Genomic DNA, 20,994 nt, shown 5'->3' with positions numbered 1-20,994 from the left:
GTTTGCTGCCGATGTGTTTCTATGTAGCTCCAGATTTCCTTCTCATTACTTTCTACTTTCTATTGAGTACGGACTGAGATGTATTTAAATCCCAGTTGACCACACCTCTTTTCTTTTCTTTTTTCAATAAGATAGAACTTTGATGTGTAATCGCAAAGTTGTCCAAGCTGTTGAACCGGTCAGAAAGATGGGGTGGGATTGAATCATTCGAGAAAAATTGATTGATAACCACAATGTACATGGCGAAAAAATGTAAATAACTGAATGAGGAACGCTGCTTGGCTGCAGAGAGCCAACGACATAAAGAGATGGTAGTAAAAAAGTGCACAATGTTGATGAAGCTGTATGTTTTTCATCATGTGGAATGCTGTTGTTAGCCTGCTAGCTCCTGCAGTTTATATGCTTACAACCGCAAACTTACTAACCGTAATCTTAACTAATGACTTTTTAAATTTTTATTTTTGTTTCATAACACTCACCTTAGCCTTAACTTGTGTGTCTGTCGACATGCAGAACTTTCCATGTGAAGTACACATTTCAAGGATTTATCACATTGTAGCACTGATGTTAGGGTCGAGAGACGCAACACGTCCTCATACCTAAACGACTGTATAGGTTGATTGCCAATGACTTCCCGAACAACATATGTCAATGTAGCCTACAATATAGGACCATTGGAGAGGCCCAGCAACATGTATTATGGACCTATGTTGTGCCAAAACAGACGGTCATGGTCAAGGTGGTTAACATTGTAAAATGGTTGCACATCTGTAAGCTTAAGCACTAAAACTAGGAAATGATCATGTATTCGACGTAACTTAAGTAACATAGTTAGCTTAACATAGGTAACTTAAAAAATAAGTCTTTTGGTTTTTCATGCAACAGTCTCATGGTGATGGTCTGGGTGTGTTTGACCCAGCCATCAACCCGAGCCTCCCCCCGATAAGGACTTTGTCGCTCTTTAAGCCACGTCACCAGACTTTCTCTGTTGCTCATTTCATTGTTGGCCCTCGACACAGCAGACATTTTGACTTGTCAAAGCAAGAAAAGCACAGGTGGGATTTCTAACATTAATGATGGCTCCCTTCAATTTAGTTGAGCTAGTTCCAAGGCTCTGGTATTGTGCATGCTCACTCACTGACTGTTATAAGCTTGCAGTCTTTAAAACTAGACCCGCAATGCAGACACCAGAGACAAGAGTTAGAAGAAAACTAGAGTTCAAAAATGAGGCAGCAGCAGTTCCCAGGAAGTCCAAAGCTGAAAATCCAGAGCAGGGGTTCTGACGAGACAACAGGCGAGGCTGGGCGTGATGGGACGGGCTGGTGAGTGTGGCTGCAGCACAGAGGGGAAAAAGGCAGGTCTTAGGCAGGCGAACAAACAGAGCTGAATTGAAAAGAAATATACTCAGAGCGAGACTCTGATGTTACCACGGATGGTTTCACAACGAACTGGCGAAGACTGGAGGGGAAAGAAAGGGTAACTGGTGATCAGTGTAGATGGACCACAGGTGTGTGGAGCAGCAGGTGAGAGGAACCTGGCTGATGAGCAGAATGTAGGTCAGCCACGCCCAGCCTGAGACAAACACTGACAGATAGAGCGAGACAAACATACAACAAGAAGGGAGGGGCGAAAACACAGGAGAGACAAGGGGAAATAGACAAAGCTCTGCAGATCCTAACACTGACATGGCTTACTTGGACACTTAATGGAATGGAGCCAAGTATGTTTTGCTGCCCAAACCTAACCAAATATCTCTGTTGTCGAAACCTAACCAAATATTTGTGTTGCCTAAGCCCAACACGTTAAAGAATGAACCTGGGTGGAGAAATATCTGATCTGATTAAGGGGACTGTAGGTGCTGTTTCTGGTGACTGTTGCAGTAGGTGAGAAGGGTAGAAAGTCAAAGTGACAGTGAAGCGAATACAGTTGTGGTGCTTTCCGAGATGAATCTGACATGCAGAGCCTCATACATTCCGTTTAATTTAAGGAGATTTTGAGATTACACCGGAATGGAAATATCTGGAGGTGCCTGCAAGAAAGTTATTAATGAAGCTTGTCACGGCTGGGTTCACACATTTTCTCTCTGAAGAGCCGGTCTGACATGTGTGTCGCCTTGGTTCATGAACAAGGCTGCTCCATTTACTGAGTTTTTACAATAACTCTGCCTTAATTGCAGCCGTCAGCTCGACGAAAATTTGCATAACACCAAAAGGAGCAAATTATTAACTTCTAAGGATGTCATGCAGTAATCTGATATCAATGACATTCTGTTAAATCATGTTTTGGAGTTTTTTTCAATAAGGAGAATTTATTCAGTGTTTCTACACAGAGACAGGGGGCGAGTTGGCTACAAATAACAGGAGAACAGACAGACTGTTTTATTAAAGCTGATGACATCGATAAAACTATTGTTTTTTTTTAAAGTGTTGTATGTGAATCTTTGAGGATTGTTCAACTTGAAGCATCACAAAGCATGTATAATCAGAATTAGAGGCAGCAGAAGCCCACAGAATGTCTGTGATGCGAAAAAGTGATTTAAATATCTAATTTTGTAAAACAGCTATAGGCTGTTATTCAGATTGTCTAATATGCTGAACAGGAGATAACAATCTCCAGAATATCAAAATTGTGAAAATCCTTTTGTGTGTTCATCTCAGACACACTCGGGTCCTGCACTGGAAGCAGAAAGAACATGCCAGCTTGTTCTTATCAACACAGGAACGTAAGGCGGCGCGCACTGCGAGATAAGACTTTTCAGGAAACTGGGTTTGTGATGATGTAATTCTCCCTTCTTCCCCACTGTGTACAAAAAAGTAGTTCATGTACAAGATTTAGTTTCTATATTTAATTATTACAGGAGATCAAACCATTTGTATCATCAGCAGAAAACCAGGAAAACATTTCCTCTTATAGTGTGAAACTGCAATTATTTCCCGTGAAAGCACCAGTACAATAAAATGCTAGGTGTTATAAGACCACAACGGCTGCTCACTTGCTGCATTAGATCAAGACATATAATAACAACGGGGGGTTAGAGTGCTCCTGAGATCCTGTAACACGTATTATTTTCATTATAAACATGACAACAAGACTAACAAAGTCAATGTGAAACTTCATGTCAGCGCCTTGCAGCAGTTTAAATGCTGCCAAGGAGCAGCATGCCCAATTAGACTCTGGAATCTAAACAGCATCACTGCTGAAAAGCCAAGCTGCCAGGGGCACAAATATTCCTAAGTGGCCTGGTAAAAACGTCAGCCATATATCCCAGGCTACAGCGGGGGAAGCTGCTCAGCTAAAACATTTAATTAGAAGGCAGGCCACTCGTTTTCTGACGTGTCCAGGTCCAAAGGCAATCATCTGAATACCATCAACATTCATGTCTTCATCTTTAACCTGCTCAGGGCACCAGGGATCAGAGAGGACACACGCTGTTTAGTCATTGCATGCAATCGTATTCAGATCATCATCGTGATCACTGGTGACAGTTTTACCAACAGCTAACTCCAGAAACTTTGACTGCACGAGTAAATGATGTTGTCGATGACGTCGATTAAGACAATTACTTGATAAGAGTGATGCTTTGATTATCTGTAAGAGCGAGGTCAAGTATCAGTTTGACATTAAACATTCTCTGCTTCTTCATATAATTATGCAAAATATCACGCCTAATGTATAATGTCATGATTCAAATGACCTTTAATTATATATATCTGGTATGAATCACAGACTTAATTATTTCAGCACTGATTAATCTGATATTTCTTTTAGGAAAAGTAACATTTTTAAACATGTTGGGATAAACTGAACCCTTTTGATTCATTCAACTGGAGCCGGTATGATGACACAGTTGGGGCGCCAACACAGAGGCAGTGGTGAGGGGCCGGGTCGAAAAAATTAAATAAAAGGGCACCAGCTGTTTGAGGCAGGGCACGGGCTCACAGAACCTCCTGTCGTTTATCATATTCTAACTACCATAGGGGCATCCAAGAGGGCACTTTTGCTGCATTGTTTGTTTGTTTTTCTATCATTGGGGGCACCAGGAGGGGCAGGTCTGCCAAAAAAAAAAAAAAAAAAAATGCTGGTTTATGCGTCTGAGATCTTAAACCTGACCTCACCTTTTTCTGGAAAGTAATGCAATCTCATCTAGTGAGGCAGCTCAATAAAAAGTACGATTGGCAGCATGATAGCTGTAAAATCCTGTACAGTGTTATGGCGTCTGATGAGACTTCCTGGGTGGTCTACGCAGCCCCACACAGAAGCACAAGTCATATTTTTTCTGATCTAATCCTGGTCATTAAACTGGCTGATGGTTTATCTGATATGCTGTGTTGGTACGTGTTGTTCCTGCAACATCACAATTAATGGCGCTCCAGGACCATTATTGCAATTGACCAAAAATTCCACACAGAGCTCTCTCTAAAGCTTTCTGGTTAGTTGCAATAATGGTCCTGGAGCACCATTAACTGTGACATACGAGACCAGAGTTTGTGAACCGACTGGAACATATTTTATCTTGTTGACTCATTTTTAGACTGAGTTATTTTTTCAGTTTTCTGTTGTATTATAGTTGGGTTCAGGCAACAAACATACTAGGTTTTGGTAATAAGATCATGGTTTGAATCAAAACAGGCCACTTCACAATGATCTGAAGTGTCATTTATAAACAATTTAATATTCAATCCCAGTTGGCTGGTAACTTTCTCACTTTTCTTTTTTTCTTTTTGTCACTTTCTTGTTTTCTTGTTCGATAATGTCTCAGGGAATGATGCATGGATCTTGATGAAAAAAATGTATTTATGTTGCTGGTATCATGAGTGAGTACAATTTGATGGGGATCCTAATAAAAGTCTGTATCTTGTGGATTTAAATTTAGGCTTGATTGGATTAAAGGGAACTGCTGGGCCTTGGTGGAGTTTAAGTGATCTCCTGAGTGCCATTCTAGTTTTCAAGTGTTACCCAGTGGCCAACATTAATTCAGCCCAGAAAAAAGGCACATCCCCTGAAAGTCAGAGTTTTTAATCCGTGAGCTAACTGGCTAACAAAATCAAAAAGACAAAAGTAAAGACATCCAATGTGACTTTTAATGACAAACCGCCACAGCAGGACTCGTATTAATGCAAATCCACCCAGTCCCTCTTCAATTTATGAAAACTTGCCATTTTCTCACGAGCCAACTCCATTTGTGCTTCACATCATCCAACAATGCCTCAAGCTTCCCCTTTTTACCCCCACTTTCACACATGGGAGCCAATCACTAATCAGCGGGATCTTTATTAACCCAATCAGCTGCTCCTGTAGCCAACTGGCTCAAGCAGCCAACGCTGATGCCAACATCCGACCGCTATCCTCCTCACCAGCATCCATCCAGACTGACTGTGATTATCACCCAGCTGAGAGGTGACATCGCTCTCTGACTGTGGGGTTAGCGCTGAGTGGCGATATTTATTCGTTTTTTTTTTCAGAAACAACCAACACAAAGATGTGACGAGACCATAAAAATGTGAAGCGTTTGTACGATTAAGCCTTACAGACTGCAAGGATTTTTACTTGTACATCAGTGGCCGTATTCGCAGAGGTTCTGAGAATATTCTTGGCGAGCTCTTAACTTGGCCTAAAATTTTCCTCCTAGCTGAGGAGTTTTTTAGGAAACTACTTTGAGCAACTCTGAGCAAGGAAGGGACAGAAACTTTTATCTTGGTGAGGCGTGATAGACCCTTTTAGTAGGTGTGAAAATGCATTCTTAGTGAAAATGGGCAGAAAATGCACAGTGAAATCAATACGCCTAAACACAGAATTTAGTCTCTGTTAAGACACGGTGTAACTGGGGGTCCTACCCCCCCCAAAAAAAGTGAGATTCAAGGGCTGCTTGTTGCCTGTTTCCTGGTGACTTTAAAATAATGAAAATAACAAAATAATAAAGTAAAGTGCAGCAGCATTTGTATGTCAAATAATTTTGTATTTTACATTTAATTCTCAGAATAAGTTGCTTGCATAAATGTGTGGCAAAGTGATATTTATCACTTTTCATTCATTGCCCTTTAGAGAGTCTGTGCATGCCACTGCCCTGTTTGACGTGGTGTGACCCCTGTGATTTACAGAAAAATGGACTTGGCAGATTTTAGAGCGCCTTTCCTTTAAAACTTCACATAAGAAAAGGACATCTTTCTCTCCAGGTCATCTGAAATGTGTTTACATACTCTTTCTACTATACATTTCTCTGTCCGTCTCTTACTCACTGAGGCGGACGAGGCGCAACAGTACAGCCGACTACAGGCTGCACACTGCCAGAAACAGGCTGTGATAACTAAAATGGAAAAAATTGTGAAAAATTGTAAGGAATACAGGATAAATACAGAAGAATTGTGAGAGGAGAGAGGGCAAAAAATGGGACTCCCCGGGGAAAAATCTGGAGGGTTGGCAAGTATATGGATATCTCTGCTAAATACATTATTAGCCGTACTTCAAAAAGAGCCTGCAAAATATTTGAAAACACAGGCCGACCTGTGTCGTAACCTATTCACATGTAGATGGTCGTTATAATTATTTGCTTGCATGTGTTTACCATGCTGGTAATTTAGTCATCCTACTTAATCTACAGTAGTTGGTATTAACGAGTGTAAATCCATTTTCAAGGGAGCACGCCAGAGAGGCGTGTGATATGAGAAGAGGGGGAAGGTGAAAGCGCTGAAATTGTTTGTATGATTACTCTGTTGAAGAAGGCCCTATTGCATCTTTACAGTTGCCAAATGTCTTAGTGCTGTGATCATTTTAATTTCGGCAGTTAGAGCACGATTGCTCTGGGTTGGCTCTTCGTCTTTCCGCCATTTCCTCCTCTGCTCAAGTGAAGCACTTTAAAGTCCTCCTCCCTACTCCTAACATTTTTTCACCTCAGAAGCTCTCTTCAAGGTGCTTTTGATCACATTCAGCAGCTAAATGGGGCATTCCATCTCCCCTCTTCTGTCGCATTCACTTTACAACACGGCTGTTGTTTGATTCAACTGCCCCCCCAAGCTGTTGCCAGTTTGTTGCCCTACCTAGGGGAATACCGTTAATGATGCTAACGCTAGCTAGCCAGCGTAAGGGGAGTACAGAATGCTGGGCGCATACTGGTGAACTTTTTTTTCCCACAAACTGGTACCTACCAAGACTCTTGATCTCTGACGAAACACAGATACAACGTGATACCAACAGCGTTATACTATTGGCTCACAAACCTAGTTGGAAGATGATATTGTTTTTAAGGAAAATAGATTATTCTGAACCTTTCCACAAACGCTGTAGATTAAAAAAGAAAAAAAAAAGATTTGTCAACATAACCCTGCTTTCAGTATGACCTTTAAAGGTTGAGATGATTGTTTTCCAGTCTTCAATTTAAAGAAAGATTCCTAGAAAATGCCATAAATTCATCACTAAGAACAACTCTTAACACCAGGAGGCTTTCCGAATACGGCCCCTGACTTTTATTCAGCCACAGAGTGCGGGCATGGTGCAGAGTGCATTATCGCGCTTTCCGTTCTATTCATGGCTCTTTGATTTGTCAAAGCAAATGACGGCATTACACAAAGTCAATCTCACACATAGATGAGCGCTTGAGGAAATAGTTTCCTCGTGACAGGAAACCTAAGAGGTGTCATTGTGCTGATGTAAGATTCTGTAAAATTGCACTTTCAAAAACAGCTTCACTTTTTTCTGCTCAAAGGTCTATAGGGAAAAAAAGATTATACAACTGTTTCCAGGAGTGAACTGACTGGATAAGACTCCAGAGTTCCTTTTCATGTTCTATAGGTCCTGTTTGTTCACAAAAAAAGGAAAAGAACAATTAAATGTCTCAATCTTTGCAAATTGCATCACACATTCTGCAATAAGCCGCTGTAGAAAAACCTCTGTGAAATCCTTAAGGGACTAAGTTATGGTCCATCAGCTTGGCTATAAAGTCGGTGCCACGGGCTGCGTTTCAGTTGTGCTGAAAATATTACAGTCTCTTTGAGACAAATCACTGCGTGTGTGTGCGTGTGTGTGTGTGTATCCGTTTGCTGGCAAGCATAAAGACAAAACATAAACCACTATAGCGGGCCTATGAATAAATTAATGTATTTCATGAAATTGCTATGTGTCTGATCTGCTTCACTGCAGGGATTTTATCCTCTCGGAAAAAAAAACATTCAATTCATTTATTTCTAAGTATGTCTCAAAGGTGTTTATAGAAATATGTTTATCCAGATTAACAACAGCCATTACAGCGGGCTTGTTTGCGGCACAGTGTGTGCATGTGTGATGTATGAAGAACAATATATTGAATAAATCTGCAAATTCGTGATGCGGATTGGAAAGTATGGCTGGTATTTTAAGGAGGATGAATAAGGAGCTGCAGCCTAATACTGTAAACACAAAGCAGCCCGGGTACATTCTGCACAGATCTAAACTCAGTCTGCGGTTTAAACTGAAGCTCACCGCTCCATTAAGGCACTTGAGTGTGCGATGAGTTTGCCTTAAAGTGCTTGCAAACAAGCGTCAACACGGTTCATGAGGTCAGCTCAGTCTGAGTAGTGTATGTCATATTAGTCATTCACTGCTTACACACATCTGCTGGCTCATATCCTATTCACCGGCTGCAAAGCAAGGACCTCGCACAATTATATCAGGGCAGGATCCTCCTTTCAACCAATGTCGAGGGAGGCGAAAAATCAATGCCTGCTTATCTTGTCTGCTGTCACACGACTGTAGCAGCAGTTAGGAGTGTGCTTTTCCACACAGACACTGATGCATGGGCAGGCTGGGAGTTTTATGCTGCCGGGTGTCTGGTCAACAGATTCACTTACCCCTGCACTATGAGAAGCCATTAATGGTTTATTCTCATGAGCCAGAGGCAACGCTGTCACTCCTGCTCGTTTTCAGAGTCAGAAAAAGGAGAGGCATCGCTGTCGGGCAGTCATGAATGAATCACATTGAGGGCGGTGAGAAAAGGCTGTCCAGGTTGGGGTGACACTTGAAATGTTGTGGGCGCAGCGTTGACTGGAAGTATGCCGAAGGGCGGGATTCGCAACTTGACAATTAACCGCCGTTTCGCTGGTGTGTCATCCACCAGACACTAAAGAAAAACGGGGATATTTAGAATAATGAGCATCATCTATGCAAGCTGTCTTTCCTCTGGTTATAATCAGAAAGCCACTCGTGCTTCCGCCCACACAGTGTGATCTGAGCGCAGCACGAAGTCACACAGTGTTGGAGACCAGACAAACGGTTACCGTCAGCGGCGTCATCTGTCCAACCTCTGTGTGGCAAAACTCATATTTATGCATTCGTTTCTCACCTAGGGTTTTTTCTTTGCAGTATAATGCAGTAGTTTTTTTTTTGTTTTTTTTTGATTGTGCTGCTGCTCCAAGATCTGAGGAGGAGATGTTTTCAAAGCAGACAAAGATGAAGAGTATTTTCCCAAAGTATGTTCAAAGAAGTGAAAGCTACAGTTGAAGCCAATTAAAATTCATACAAAAGTGGTAAAAAAAAGTAGTTCTGAATATCGGAGGCTTCAAGACGGTGCAGACATTCTCGAGTGTCTTATTCAAGGTGATTCTTTTTTAGCTGCTAAGACATACCATTAAATATTTAAAAGATTATTGTTGTTTGAGTTGTAGACAAATGCAACATCCTGTACCTTTATTACAATGACTGCAGTGTCTTACAGTTGTGCTACACCGCACGTATGCTTTCTTTTTATCTCAATTTCCTCGATTTCGTAACACAGACTCTTGAAAGATTCACGTTTGAAAAGCAAGGTTTTGTTGACTTCTTGTTGGTCTGCAACTTGTATACAGTCTATTATATTACAGCTATCTTTTATTTAATCAATATCAGGGCTAGGGTTGTCTTCCAAAACAGTTACATTTGAGAGCTCTGCTGCCAGGCTTTTAACTAGAACAAAAACAGGAGGGGACCAGCCTACATCGCCAGCCCTTTGTTGTTGTGTTGCTTTTTTAAATACAAGCTACGCAAATAATACATTTCACAGCTCATCCGTTTTCGACCACGCACCAAAACTGGATCTCCCTACAGGGCTATAAGATATGCAAGCTCTGTGAATATCTTTAAATGACAAATGAAAACATATCTATTCTCCATTGCTTTTAACTCACTGGCATCTTCCTTGGTACCCTAACCCTTTCACATATGTAGTTGTTTGCGGCATTTCTGTTCTTGCTATTTGCTGCTTCACTTGCTTGTTACCCATTTTGGTTTTAACATGTTGCAATTGCGCTTGTTGTAATTTACCTTTTTTCTGCTTTCTTCACTTTATTGTAAAGCACTTGGCAACACATGCTCACATCAAACTGAACAGGTTGTTTGCCGGTGACTCCCAATATCGTTCTCAAACAACATGACAGTTGAAGCATATCAGCAACAGGTGTACTGGAGCTTTGTCACACGCTGGCAGTTTGATTAGGTTTAGGTGCTAAAACTACTTGGTTAGGTTTAGGCACTAAGATTAATAGGTTAGGTTTAGGCACAAAAAGTATTTGGTTGGGTTAAGACACAAACTACTTTGTTAGGTTTAGGCAATAAAAGTATGTGATAAGGTTTGGCAAGAAAACTACTTGGTCAGGTTTAGGCACTAAATTTATTTGTTTAGGTTTAGGCACTAAAACTACTTGGTTAAGTTTAGGAAAACATTGTGGTTTGGGTTAAAATCACTAAGTTACTTCTGTAACTTCAGTTACACACGTACCTACATTACGTAGGTACCTTCGTCAAAAGAACTTCCTGTTGACTTCTGGTTTCACACTGGACTCAAACAGTGATCTTCTGGGTGAAAGTCCAGTGCTGGTTTAGCCCAACCAACTCTCCACACAAACTTTTGCTCATTATACTACTTCACTTCACTTCCTCCTTTGCAGCCGCAATAATTACTAAAGCTGCTAGAGGTTGTCACCTGACAAGTAATGGAAATATGGGTGGTAACAAGCTGTTTTCATTTTCTTCTGCTTTTAAAATAAATTCTTCTTCTTCTGCTTCCACTACTACAACTACTACTACTACTACTACTACTACCACCAGTCAGTCATACTACTTGTTTGTTCGATTTGCAGTGATTCACTTACTGGGAACATCTGTGGTTAAATTGGCTTCAGAGCCAAAGCTGCTGCCTCATTGTTTGAGCTCAATCTCATTTAAACACCTTTTTCGAGCGCAAACTTTTGTCCCAGATCTTCAATAGGTGACGAATACCCGGTCAGTGGGCTGTTGCTGCAGAGTGAAGTGTGTTTGATAGAGTCTGCGGGGGGTCCTGCTGAGCACCACCACAGGCGGACTTTTCTGAGCGACAATCACATGGAGCCAGCGGGAATCCAACCCACCCCTGAGGTGGAACTCCACCATGACTCAGGCAATCAATGGAGGTTTAAGTGCATTGTGGATGTCCAGTGGTATTAATGGGGTCAAAAGCAGGGAGGGCCTGACATGGCTGCTATATAACTAGGCCTATGCTACCGTATACCCTATGTATATCTCAACTGAACTGACCTATGACAGTTCATGCAGAATCACCCATTACTTAGGGGTGAGTGATGGGGATAACATTTTCCATCAGGGTATATGGAATTTTATAACACAGTGTTTTCCTTTTAAAGAAACTCAATCAAGAAAAACAAACATTTATTGTCCACATAAGAATGCTTGTGGTAACTCTCGCATTCATTCCTAAATGGTAAATTCAAAGTTAATTAAACTTTAGTTAATAGCTTTTTCACTCTTACCAAAAAAATAAATGCATTATAAACCATTCATCAAGCAATTGTAAAGGTTTATAAACATCAGTAGTCATCCAAATAATGAACCACAGAGTATTTATTAACTATTCACAAAGTATACATCAGTTGTTACTTTGCAATAAACAATTTCATAATAAATAACTACATTATTATAAAGTGATACCATGTCTGTTTCTGGCTAAATCAGTAAATCAAATGTCTGCCAAATGTTCTGTAAATTTCCTACAATGTCAAGTAGTGGTACCTTCACAAGAAACCAACCCTATTGCCCAACAAGAACATCAATATTGTGCAAAGCTACCGATAAGGTTAAAGGCCAACATGAAAAACAACAAAAAAAACTGTAATAGTGCATAACAGTGGTATGGTTAATGTGTGAGTTTAACTTTATTCAAGTATGTCTTAAAACAATCCTCACATGTATAACACATGTACATTAAAAGCACTGACGCTTTAATTTCCCCCATGTTCATTGTGTGTGTGTGTGCTGTGAAAAGTTCTTCTTTTTCAATTTTTGTGAATTTAACATCAAGATGCAGGCCAAAGTCCACAGTCATTTGAAAGTTCAGCAGAAGACTGTCTGTGCAGATGAAGTGTCTTCCAAAGTTATTGTTTTTTTTTTTGCAAGGCAAGGCAGTTTTATATATAAAACAAGTCTCATACACAGTGATAGAATGAAGGTACTATACAAATAAAATTGAACCGCACAATCCAAAGTTAAAAACCACACAACTGAAAAGACCAAAATAAAAGAGATAAGTGTTGAAATAAAATTAAAAGGTAAACTAAAAAGATTTAATACGTTTAATAGATAAAGATTTAAAATAATAATACAATGATTATAAGGCTTTGGTCACAAAAGTGCCCTCTTGGATGCCACTATGGTAAATCAAACATGAGTGCCCAGTAGGCTGCCCTTCCAGTTCACTATCAATGTATCATGACTTTCCACTTGCTGGTGCCCAACAGCATACAGCTAGTGAGAAACTCTTGCAGCTGAATTTTGAAAGTTGAAGGTGTTTTTAGTTTTAGTCAGTCCTGTCAAAAGTATATTAAAGTAATTTGCTGGTGATTAAAGCAGGAATTTAATGTAATAAATTGTTGATTTTGTTGCTGAAAATGAGTCAGTTTAAACAACAAATCCTCTGAGTGCTCTTTTGTTTTTGTTACCATACAAACACTTAAACTCACATTAATTAATCATTTAACAATGTTTGTCTAAAATTATTGTTTTGTTCATCTCTGTTTATGAATTCTTACAGTTGGCTCCCGCCTCTAAAAAGGTTTGTGAGCCTGTAGCATAGCGCACAAGCACATGGTATCTGTGTTTCGTCAGCAATCAGCACCCTTGATAGTTGCCAGTTTGTGGGATCAAAGGTTAGAATGGCTGAGTTAGAACTTAGCCTTTCTTATGTTTTAACTAGCTAGTGTTAGCAGTGGTAGCTAATGCAGGCAACCACTTGAGGGGGCTGATTATTCGAACAACAGCGGTGTCGTAGTGTGAATGGAAGGGGGTGAGATGGTATGCCACATTTAGCGGCTGAATATTATCAATAACACCTTTCAAAAATATGCGTCACCCATACAAATGTTGAAACACTATGGTGCCTCTTAAAACCATCCAGTAGTTACGCACCTCCAAATGTCAAAACGCAGTCTTGAACTGCGGTCACTGGCTCGACCTTCCTGCCTTACTCCACTGCTCCACCAAAAATGTGAACCTTTAAAGTTTGGGAATGATTGTGGTTATGGCAAACAAGTCCTGGTTAAGCTGTGGTTAACTAAAACACATTACATTTCCCGCACTTACTTTGTGTTACATACTGTACTGCCTTTTGTGAGTGAAGTGTATTTGTTGGAGTAGTCATTTGGATGCCAGTAAGCCACAGCTCAGACTGCAGTTGTGAATGCTGATCTGAGGTCAGGGCATCAGAGCACTGACAATGAGCTGACTGAGGGTTGTGAGTTTGTCTGTTTATGCTGCCTTTATTCCCACCAGGTCTAACTTGATGAACATTGTACCACAGAGTTTTGTCAAACTTTTTCTTTTATTTCCCAGTTCAGAGGCAGACAAAAGTTCATGCCCCCCACCTCACATTTTGTTTTAATCAATCATTAATACAGAACAGGAAGCAGATATTTAAAAAAGGCCCTAAGGTTAATTTCAGTAAAGTTAAACACTGACGGCATCAGCAAACTTGTGTTTCAACTTAGTTCAACGCCATAATTTCCCCCTGCTCATCCACCCCGCACCACCACCACCACCACCAACCAAGCCCCCGCAGTGGCTCTATTCCCCCTCAGGTTGAGAACCACTGGTATAGAGTGTCATGTATCAAAACTACAAGTACTCCTGCTTTCGCTCATTATGTAAATATCCAAGTTATACTGCTAAAGATGTGCATTTGTATTGAAAACTACATGAGGCATTAAACATTTGTGTCACCTGAGCGAGAGACCCTTGATTCTTACTCTTTCAGGTAAGAGTCAAGAAGTGAATACAAATGTATACTGTATATTTAACGGAAGATTTATGAAGACATTTCACATCATTACCTCCTAATTAGCCTAAATGAGCCGTGAGATATGAGACGTTTTCTTTAAAAATGTCAGGTTTATTCTTGGCCTTAGGTTTTTATTTGCATAAGAAATGTTCTGCTTTAGTCGTACCCCCTGTAATACATAAGGGTTTTACAATTATGTGACATACACAGGTTGTAGCCTTTATAATTCTTGATATGTGGTATGATCATGTTTTATGATTATTGCAAAGAGTAAGGACTCTGACATATCTACTTGTTTTACATGGTAGCACAGGAGCAATGAGTAATAGTTCATTTATTTGCTCAATAAAGACAGCAAGCACTATAGATTATATCTTTTTGAGATCACACAGATGAAGACTATGTTGATGTGGTACACATATAATTAACTATCTAAACAGGAGAAAAGTATATGACATTAATCAAGTTGCAGGTGTATGTTAACGTGTTTACCCTTAAACAAGGAACGTCAATAATTGCAAAAATATTATTCATGTCAACATTAAATACAAGTAGAAATTAATGGTAAACGAACTGAAGACTTTCTTTTACCTCGGTTGTACATTTTTGTTCTGTTTTGTACTCTTACTTAAGTAATTATATTATGGACTACTTACTTATACCTGAGTACTTGTTAGTATAAAGTAGGCAAACAATACTTTCATTTGAGTTCATTTTCTCTTGTTCACCATGCTCACCAACACGCCCTTACTTTTCATATAACTACATGAGGGGTGGAGGGGGATGATGGTTACAGGCGAGAAGGCTACCAAGCCAGTGACCACAGTTGAAGACTGCATTTCAGCATTCCTTAGTGTGAAACCACTGGACAAATTCAAGGAGACCTTTGAGAACATTTCCAGTCATGTTTGTGTTGACAAAGATCAGATATGTATGACGAGAAGGTGGGAAATCTCCATGTCGTCATGTTTGTGGCGACCAAAGCAGGTATTACAAGTGAAAAAGTAAGATGTTTTCTTAACCCGAGCCAAATGTTTTTTGTGCTTAAACCTAACCAGACCATAAGCACAGTGTTGTCATTACGTTTGATTAAAAATTTAACCTAAAGAAACGTAAAGTTGCAACATAAATAAGTGTCACATTTCAACATATCTGTGGTTTTGCAAAAACAAACATTCCCAACATTTATTCTGGTGATTGGGTTGAAGACAAACAAATATTTTCCATTAGGATCCTTTAAATTTGGTTATTAAAGGTGCAATACGTAAGATTGCCCACCAGTTGAAATCATACAAGTACAGGGCAGCATATCAACAGAATAACCGCTAACTGCTGCTACCTGAAGCTGCTGTTAGCTAGTTAGCTCAGTTAGCTTAGCAGTTAGTGTTCCAGACTGGGCGCTTGGAGCATTGGGGGAGTATTGTTTACATCGCTAGTACATTCGCTTTGGGACACCAGGAAGAGGTTTCAGGCCTGGGACAGGGAGGGCCCGGAGGGGCATGACAGCAAGAAGTAGCGCCATCACATGACGGGAAAATGACGGGTTTTTTCTTCACATTGTGTTGTTAATTTCAGTCACATTTTTCATTTTTTGAAACAAAAATTCTTACATATTGCACCTTTAAATTGATATAAACATATGCACAGGACATTCTACTGTAAAATATACTGTGGACAAACTAACGGTAATATGAAATGAGACGTTGTTTCTAAATCACCTCAAACACATCTTGGCATCTTGTTCTCCAGGGTCTTGGTATCGTTCTAACAAATTGGACCTTAATAGGTATATGTGTGATGATCATTGACTCCCTCACATAGCTATTAATTTAATGACTCACCAATTTACTCACCTATTCATTTACTTCCCACCCCATTTCCTTAATTACTCATTTACACACACAGATACTCAGTTTTAATTGATAGGCAGGTTAATTAAAGGGGGTGAAAAAAAATGTCAGGATGAGGATCAGGAACATTTCAGGTAAGTCCAGGTGAGACAGATGGTTGGGCAAGCGGGAGGGGAGAGAGATTACATCATCACGGAGAGGGACAGAAAAAGGACAGGTCATATATTTGCACCTCTAAAGTGGATTTCCGTGTTTGTCTGGAGAGTCTGCAGAAATAGTACCAAAAAAAAAAAAAGAGAACTCGATTGCTCCATCCCTGAGTGCTTCTTCAAAGGTCACTATTCACAGCATAATAATAAAGTGTGCTAATGGACACCAGCATGGTGCGGGGTTAAGTGCATTGTGTTTGTAGGACACTAAATGACAGGAGAGAAAACTGTCATCAGTTCAGACGCTGCAAGGCTCAATGATTTAAATTGATTCAGCCAAGACTGGTTGGTCATGGCAACCAATGGTCGCTTTTTCTAATCTAGAGCCACTTAGCCAATAGCATTAGCATAAATAATTAGCACCGCTGTTCGGAGAGTGCTCTTAAAAAAGGGGTTTCCACACACTGCTCCCTGTGCTGCTCGCAGGAGTAATGACAGTATATAACATATTCTTTCATTTACATTCCTTTCCATCTGCAGCTGATATGCTGAGAGTGCTATGTTTAGGCACAGTGACATCCTTTGGGGGGGCGGGGGGTCTCAGCAGTATCTCCTCTTTGAACAACACTAACAACAGTGAAGTGGAAGTTGGGAGTTGCCAGTAATAGAAACAGCACAGCATACAAATGTGTGTATACTCACTGCAGCTTTGTGTTCCTCTCCTTTGTTTATGGATACTCTGTGGCGGTGGAGCACGCGCAGATTAAAGACTGATGGTAACCTGGGGAAAGTGGAAATAGAGGTGACAATGAAAAAAAAAAGCAAAAGCAAAAACAATAATGGTTCTGCTGAGGAGAAACATCAGCTACAAAGGCAGCAAAGGGAATATGGAGGTTAAAAATGTTTTATCAGCAGTAAAGATGAGATTTCTTATTTATTTTTTTGGTAGAGTTGACCCAGGACAGCTTAGAAATGCCAACAAAGACTGCTGCCTGGACTCTGTTTTGTATCAGAGAGAGATATTTACTAAGAATTTAAGAATTTGTAAATATTCCCCACTGAGCACAGTCGAAATTGCATTGGGCTGCACACTGATGGTTTTTTCGCCAACAGCAAAAAAGAAGAGAGGCGCCGCTGCTTTATACAAATAACATCAGCGCCTGATTAATCACTGCAGGCTGATCGCAGCGGAAAAGGAAATCACCTGAAATTTTACTCCTGAGAAAAACGTTTCTTTGGGGGTTTTTTTGTGTGTGAATTTCCAATTTGTAGATATGTAGGAAATGGAAATCCAAATAAAGCTTTTAGCTTTGGCTGAGGAGGAAACTGATTGATAAAAAAAGAAATTGCAACAGAGCCCAGTGGACGCCGACTCAGTAAATAAAAGACAGAGGGGAAGATAGACCTGATCATCAGATCTGTGTGGAGCGATATGGACAATGTAACCTCTCTGAGGCCTAATCCACATGCACACGGGTATTTTTGGAAACAGGGTTTTGTCCACACAACACACATGAAAACACACATAGCCATTCAAGTACACTGGGCACGCACCTGCCGTTGTAGACAGGAGACAGATTCTATACTCTGGTTGGCTGCTTAATTACAGAAAATACTGTGAACGAGGCAGAGAGACGTGACTGCTCTTCACAGAATCTTCTTGGCTGACTTGTCAGCAAAACATGATCGTGTGATGATCGAGTCCATTTCTGTCTCTTCCATTATTGTGTTATCAATGTCCCTTGGTGTCTTTCTAAATATAATGTACAAACTCTGATACTCCAACATCATAACATATGCTCTGAGTTCATATTTTCCACTGATATCACAAACACTGATGTCTGCCTCATCGTTTCAACAAATCTCTGTTTCTGCCCGTCCAGGCGTGAACACTGAAAACTGCATTTTAAAATTTTCTCCCTGATGGAAGTTTTCCAGAAGCTCAACTTTCAGCAGCCTAAACTGTTGTTTATGTGTATACAAAAGTCCAAAGCGCATCAAACAAATGACATATTTCCATCATGTTTTCCACATTGTTTTCTTTCATTCTTGGTCTGACTGGCACTCTTGTTGCGCTCTGTTATTCTGCAGTTTAATGGCAACAGCCTGAAGAAATCGGTGCCACCAACTGTTTATCTTGATGCACTCAACTCCAAATATTCACACAAAAGTAGTGGATGGAAACGCACATTCATCAGCATTTTCTTTTACATATATTTTAAAAATTTGCACAAAATTTGGATTGAATTGGATTTGGATTGAAACATCACTAGTGACTGGAAATAGACAAAGCAAAAAGATAAACACAAATCAAGAGATGCATGTTCACTCTACCAGAACTCTCAGCTCAGTACGACAACACAAGGCAAACAAACAACTATGAAATGACTAGTCATTTTTCACCAACCTACCTCTCCGCTTCCCGGAGTTGCCTCTTGCTTATTTTTCTTGATTTATAATGGCTCCCAACAGTGCGAGTCCAATGCCATGTGATTGCAGCAGCCAGCAACACTAATTAGGGAGGACATTATTTATTTTTCATCCGTATACAGAAATAATCCAGACTAAGGAGCATGAAAAAGCGCCTCACTTATCTTTTGAGATTCAGTCAATCACTGGTCCTTTTGTTGTGCCGACAACATGAGACCATTTTATGTTTCCACTTATACAGCAGTTCCTCTTGCAGGACAAATCAAGGCTTGCATTCATGCTTCTATTTCAGCAGCTCTGGCTAATAATACCCTGCTGTATGAAAAATGATGTTAAAAGCAACCTCAAACCTTAAACATACTGTATGTGCTAAACGTTTCACACCAAAGGTTTTCAACTGGCGATACGTTTTGATACATCACCTGTCATGGCAATTTCACCGTTGGACGTAGGAGCTCAAGCTGAAAAGATAGACTGTATGACGTGGTGTAGCATCATAACAAGCAACACAGAGAAAGGTTGACTTTGAAAGAGAAATGTCTTCTCTTCACAAAGAACACTGAGGGATGTTTTTTTCCACAGCAACATTTATTTCCACATCCTACTTATTCCATAGGTACAGATCATTTTAGTTCAGAGGTGTCAAACTCAATCACTCAAGGGGGCGACTGAAAAAATGAAACTGAATTTGCTGGCTAGATAAACATAGCCCGAACTTTCTTACTGCCGTGGCGAGGCCGGACCAAGTGATTCCACTGGGGTGGCGAAAAATAACTCCCTAATAATAACTGACTGATCCTCTCATACCCAAAGTATTTAACAGTACACATCGCTTCTGATGCTCCTCTTTCTGTAGCAAACTGCTCTGCATAGGAGAAAACCAGGAAAAGGGTGGGGGCATCTGGTGGCATGGCCTCTGGGAATCTTTTTGAAAATTACCTTTAAAATGCTCATTTCGGCTAATTTGCATCTATTTGCATTTCCTTTTAACAGCTGGGTTTTCCTTAAGTGAGTGAGTAAATGATCGTTTTGCTCGTCAGAACGTCCCTTGTGTATAAATGGTTCATTGGTTCAAAGTTCATTTCAGAGGCCCGGTTGGCTGAAAATGCAGAATGTTGCTGGGGATTCTGGGGCATCGTGTTGTGGACAACATTAAAACAGAGAAGTAGTCTGTACACAACTCTGGGGAAGTAGATGCAGAATTATATAACAATAAGCAGTATTCGACTTTAACTTTCTGTGTAACATTACATTTGACAAGAATGTATAGGAAATCACTGCTCCAACAGTGGTGACAAACTTCAACACACAAGCTTTTACTATACGGAGAGTGCCCCTGCAGAGGACGAGTGTCAGGCTTAGCAGGAAAAGAGGACTCAGATGCAGAAAGGTGGCAGTATCGACAGGCTTTTATTTTCTGTTTTAGCAGCTCTTCAGACAGAATGACAAAACAATAGGCTATGAAAAATCTATGTGTCCAGGGGACCAAACACAGAACGACCGAACTGCAAAACTACAAAACTACACTGATCTCGAGAACTTTCTATGAAAATTTAACAAACTGAAAATCACTCAACGAGGAGGGTGAAAATAAAACAAACTGAAAATCACTCAACGAGGATGGCTTACAGGCTATAACAATTAAACTACTCTGAATTACAAAAACTAAATAAACGAAAAGCGCTCCAAAACGGAGGAAAAAACAAATGCTATGAAGCTATATGAAAAACAAACAACTGACCAAAAAATACTATTAACGAAAAATCACTCTTCTTCAGAGGACTACTAATCAAAAAATAAAGCTTGGCAATACTTAACTTGGAACAGAATCGAGGCTGAGAACAAGGCTGTGGAACAGGGCTGGATGTATTCGACAGGACGAACGAAATACTCTGGCAACGCAGACAGGGGAAGACAAAGACTATATACACATGAGGAGGGATGACACAGGTGGAAACAATCAGGGATCAGGGGAGACGCCAGACCGGTGACACAAGAGGAAGGGCAAGTGACCTGAAACGAGAGGAGAGTTACTTTTCAAAATAAAACATGAATTTCACAAGACAAAAACCCAAGACAGGACACTCCTCACCGCGGTGTGACAACGAGGATGTTGACCAGCAGTCGATTATCAATAATTTATTATTATGGCTATTATAAGCAGGCGACGAATGAAAAAATACCTCTGAAACAACAAAGCATGAAGTTGTTTTTTATATATATATATATATATATATATATATATATATATATATTTTTTTTTTTTTTTTTTACTAGAGCAACTGGTTTCCAATGGTTA

This window comes from Pagrus pagrus (assembly GCF_965226575.1).
Source record: "Pagrus pagrus genome assembly, chromosome: 19".
Taxonomy (NCBI): domain Eukaryota; kingdom Metazoa; phylum Chordata; class Actinopteri; order Spariformes; family Sparidae; genus Pagrus; species Pagrus pagrus.
This window is presented reverse-complemented; position numbering follows the sequence as displayed.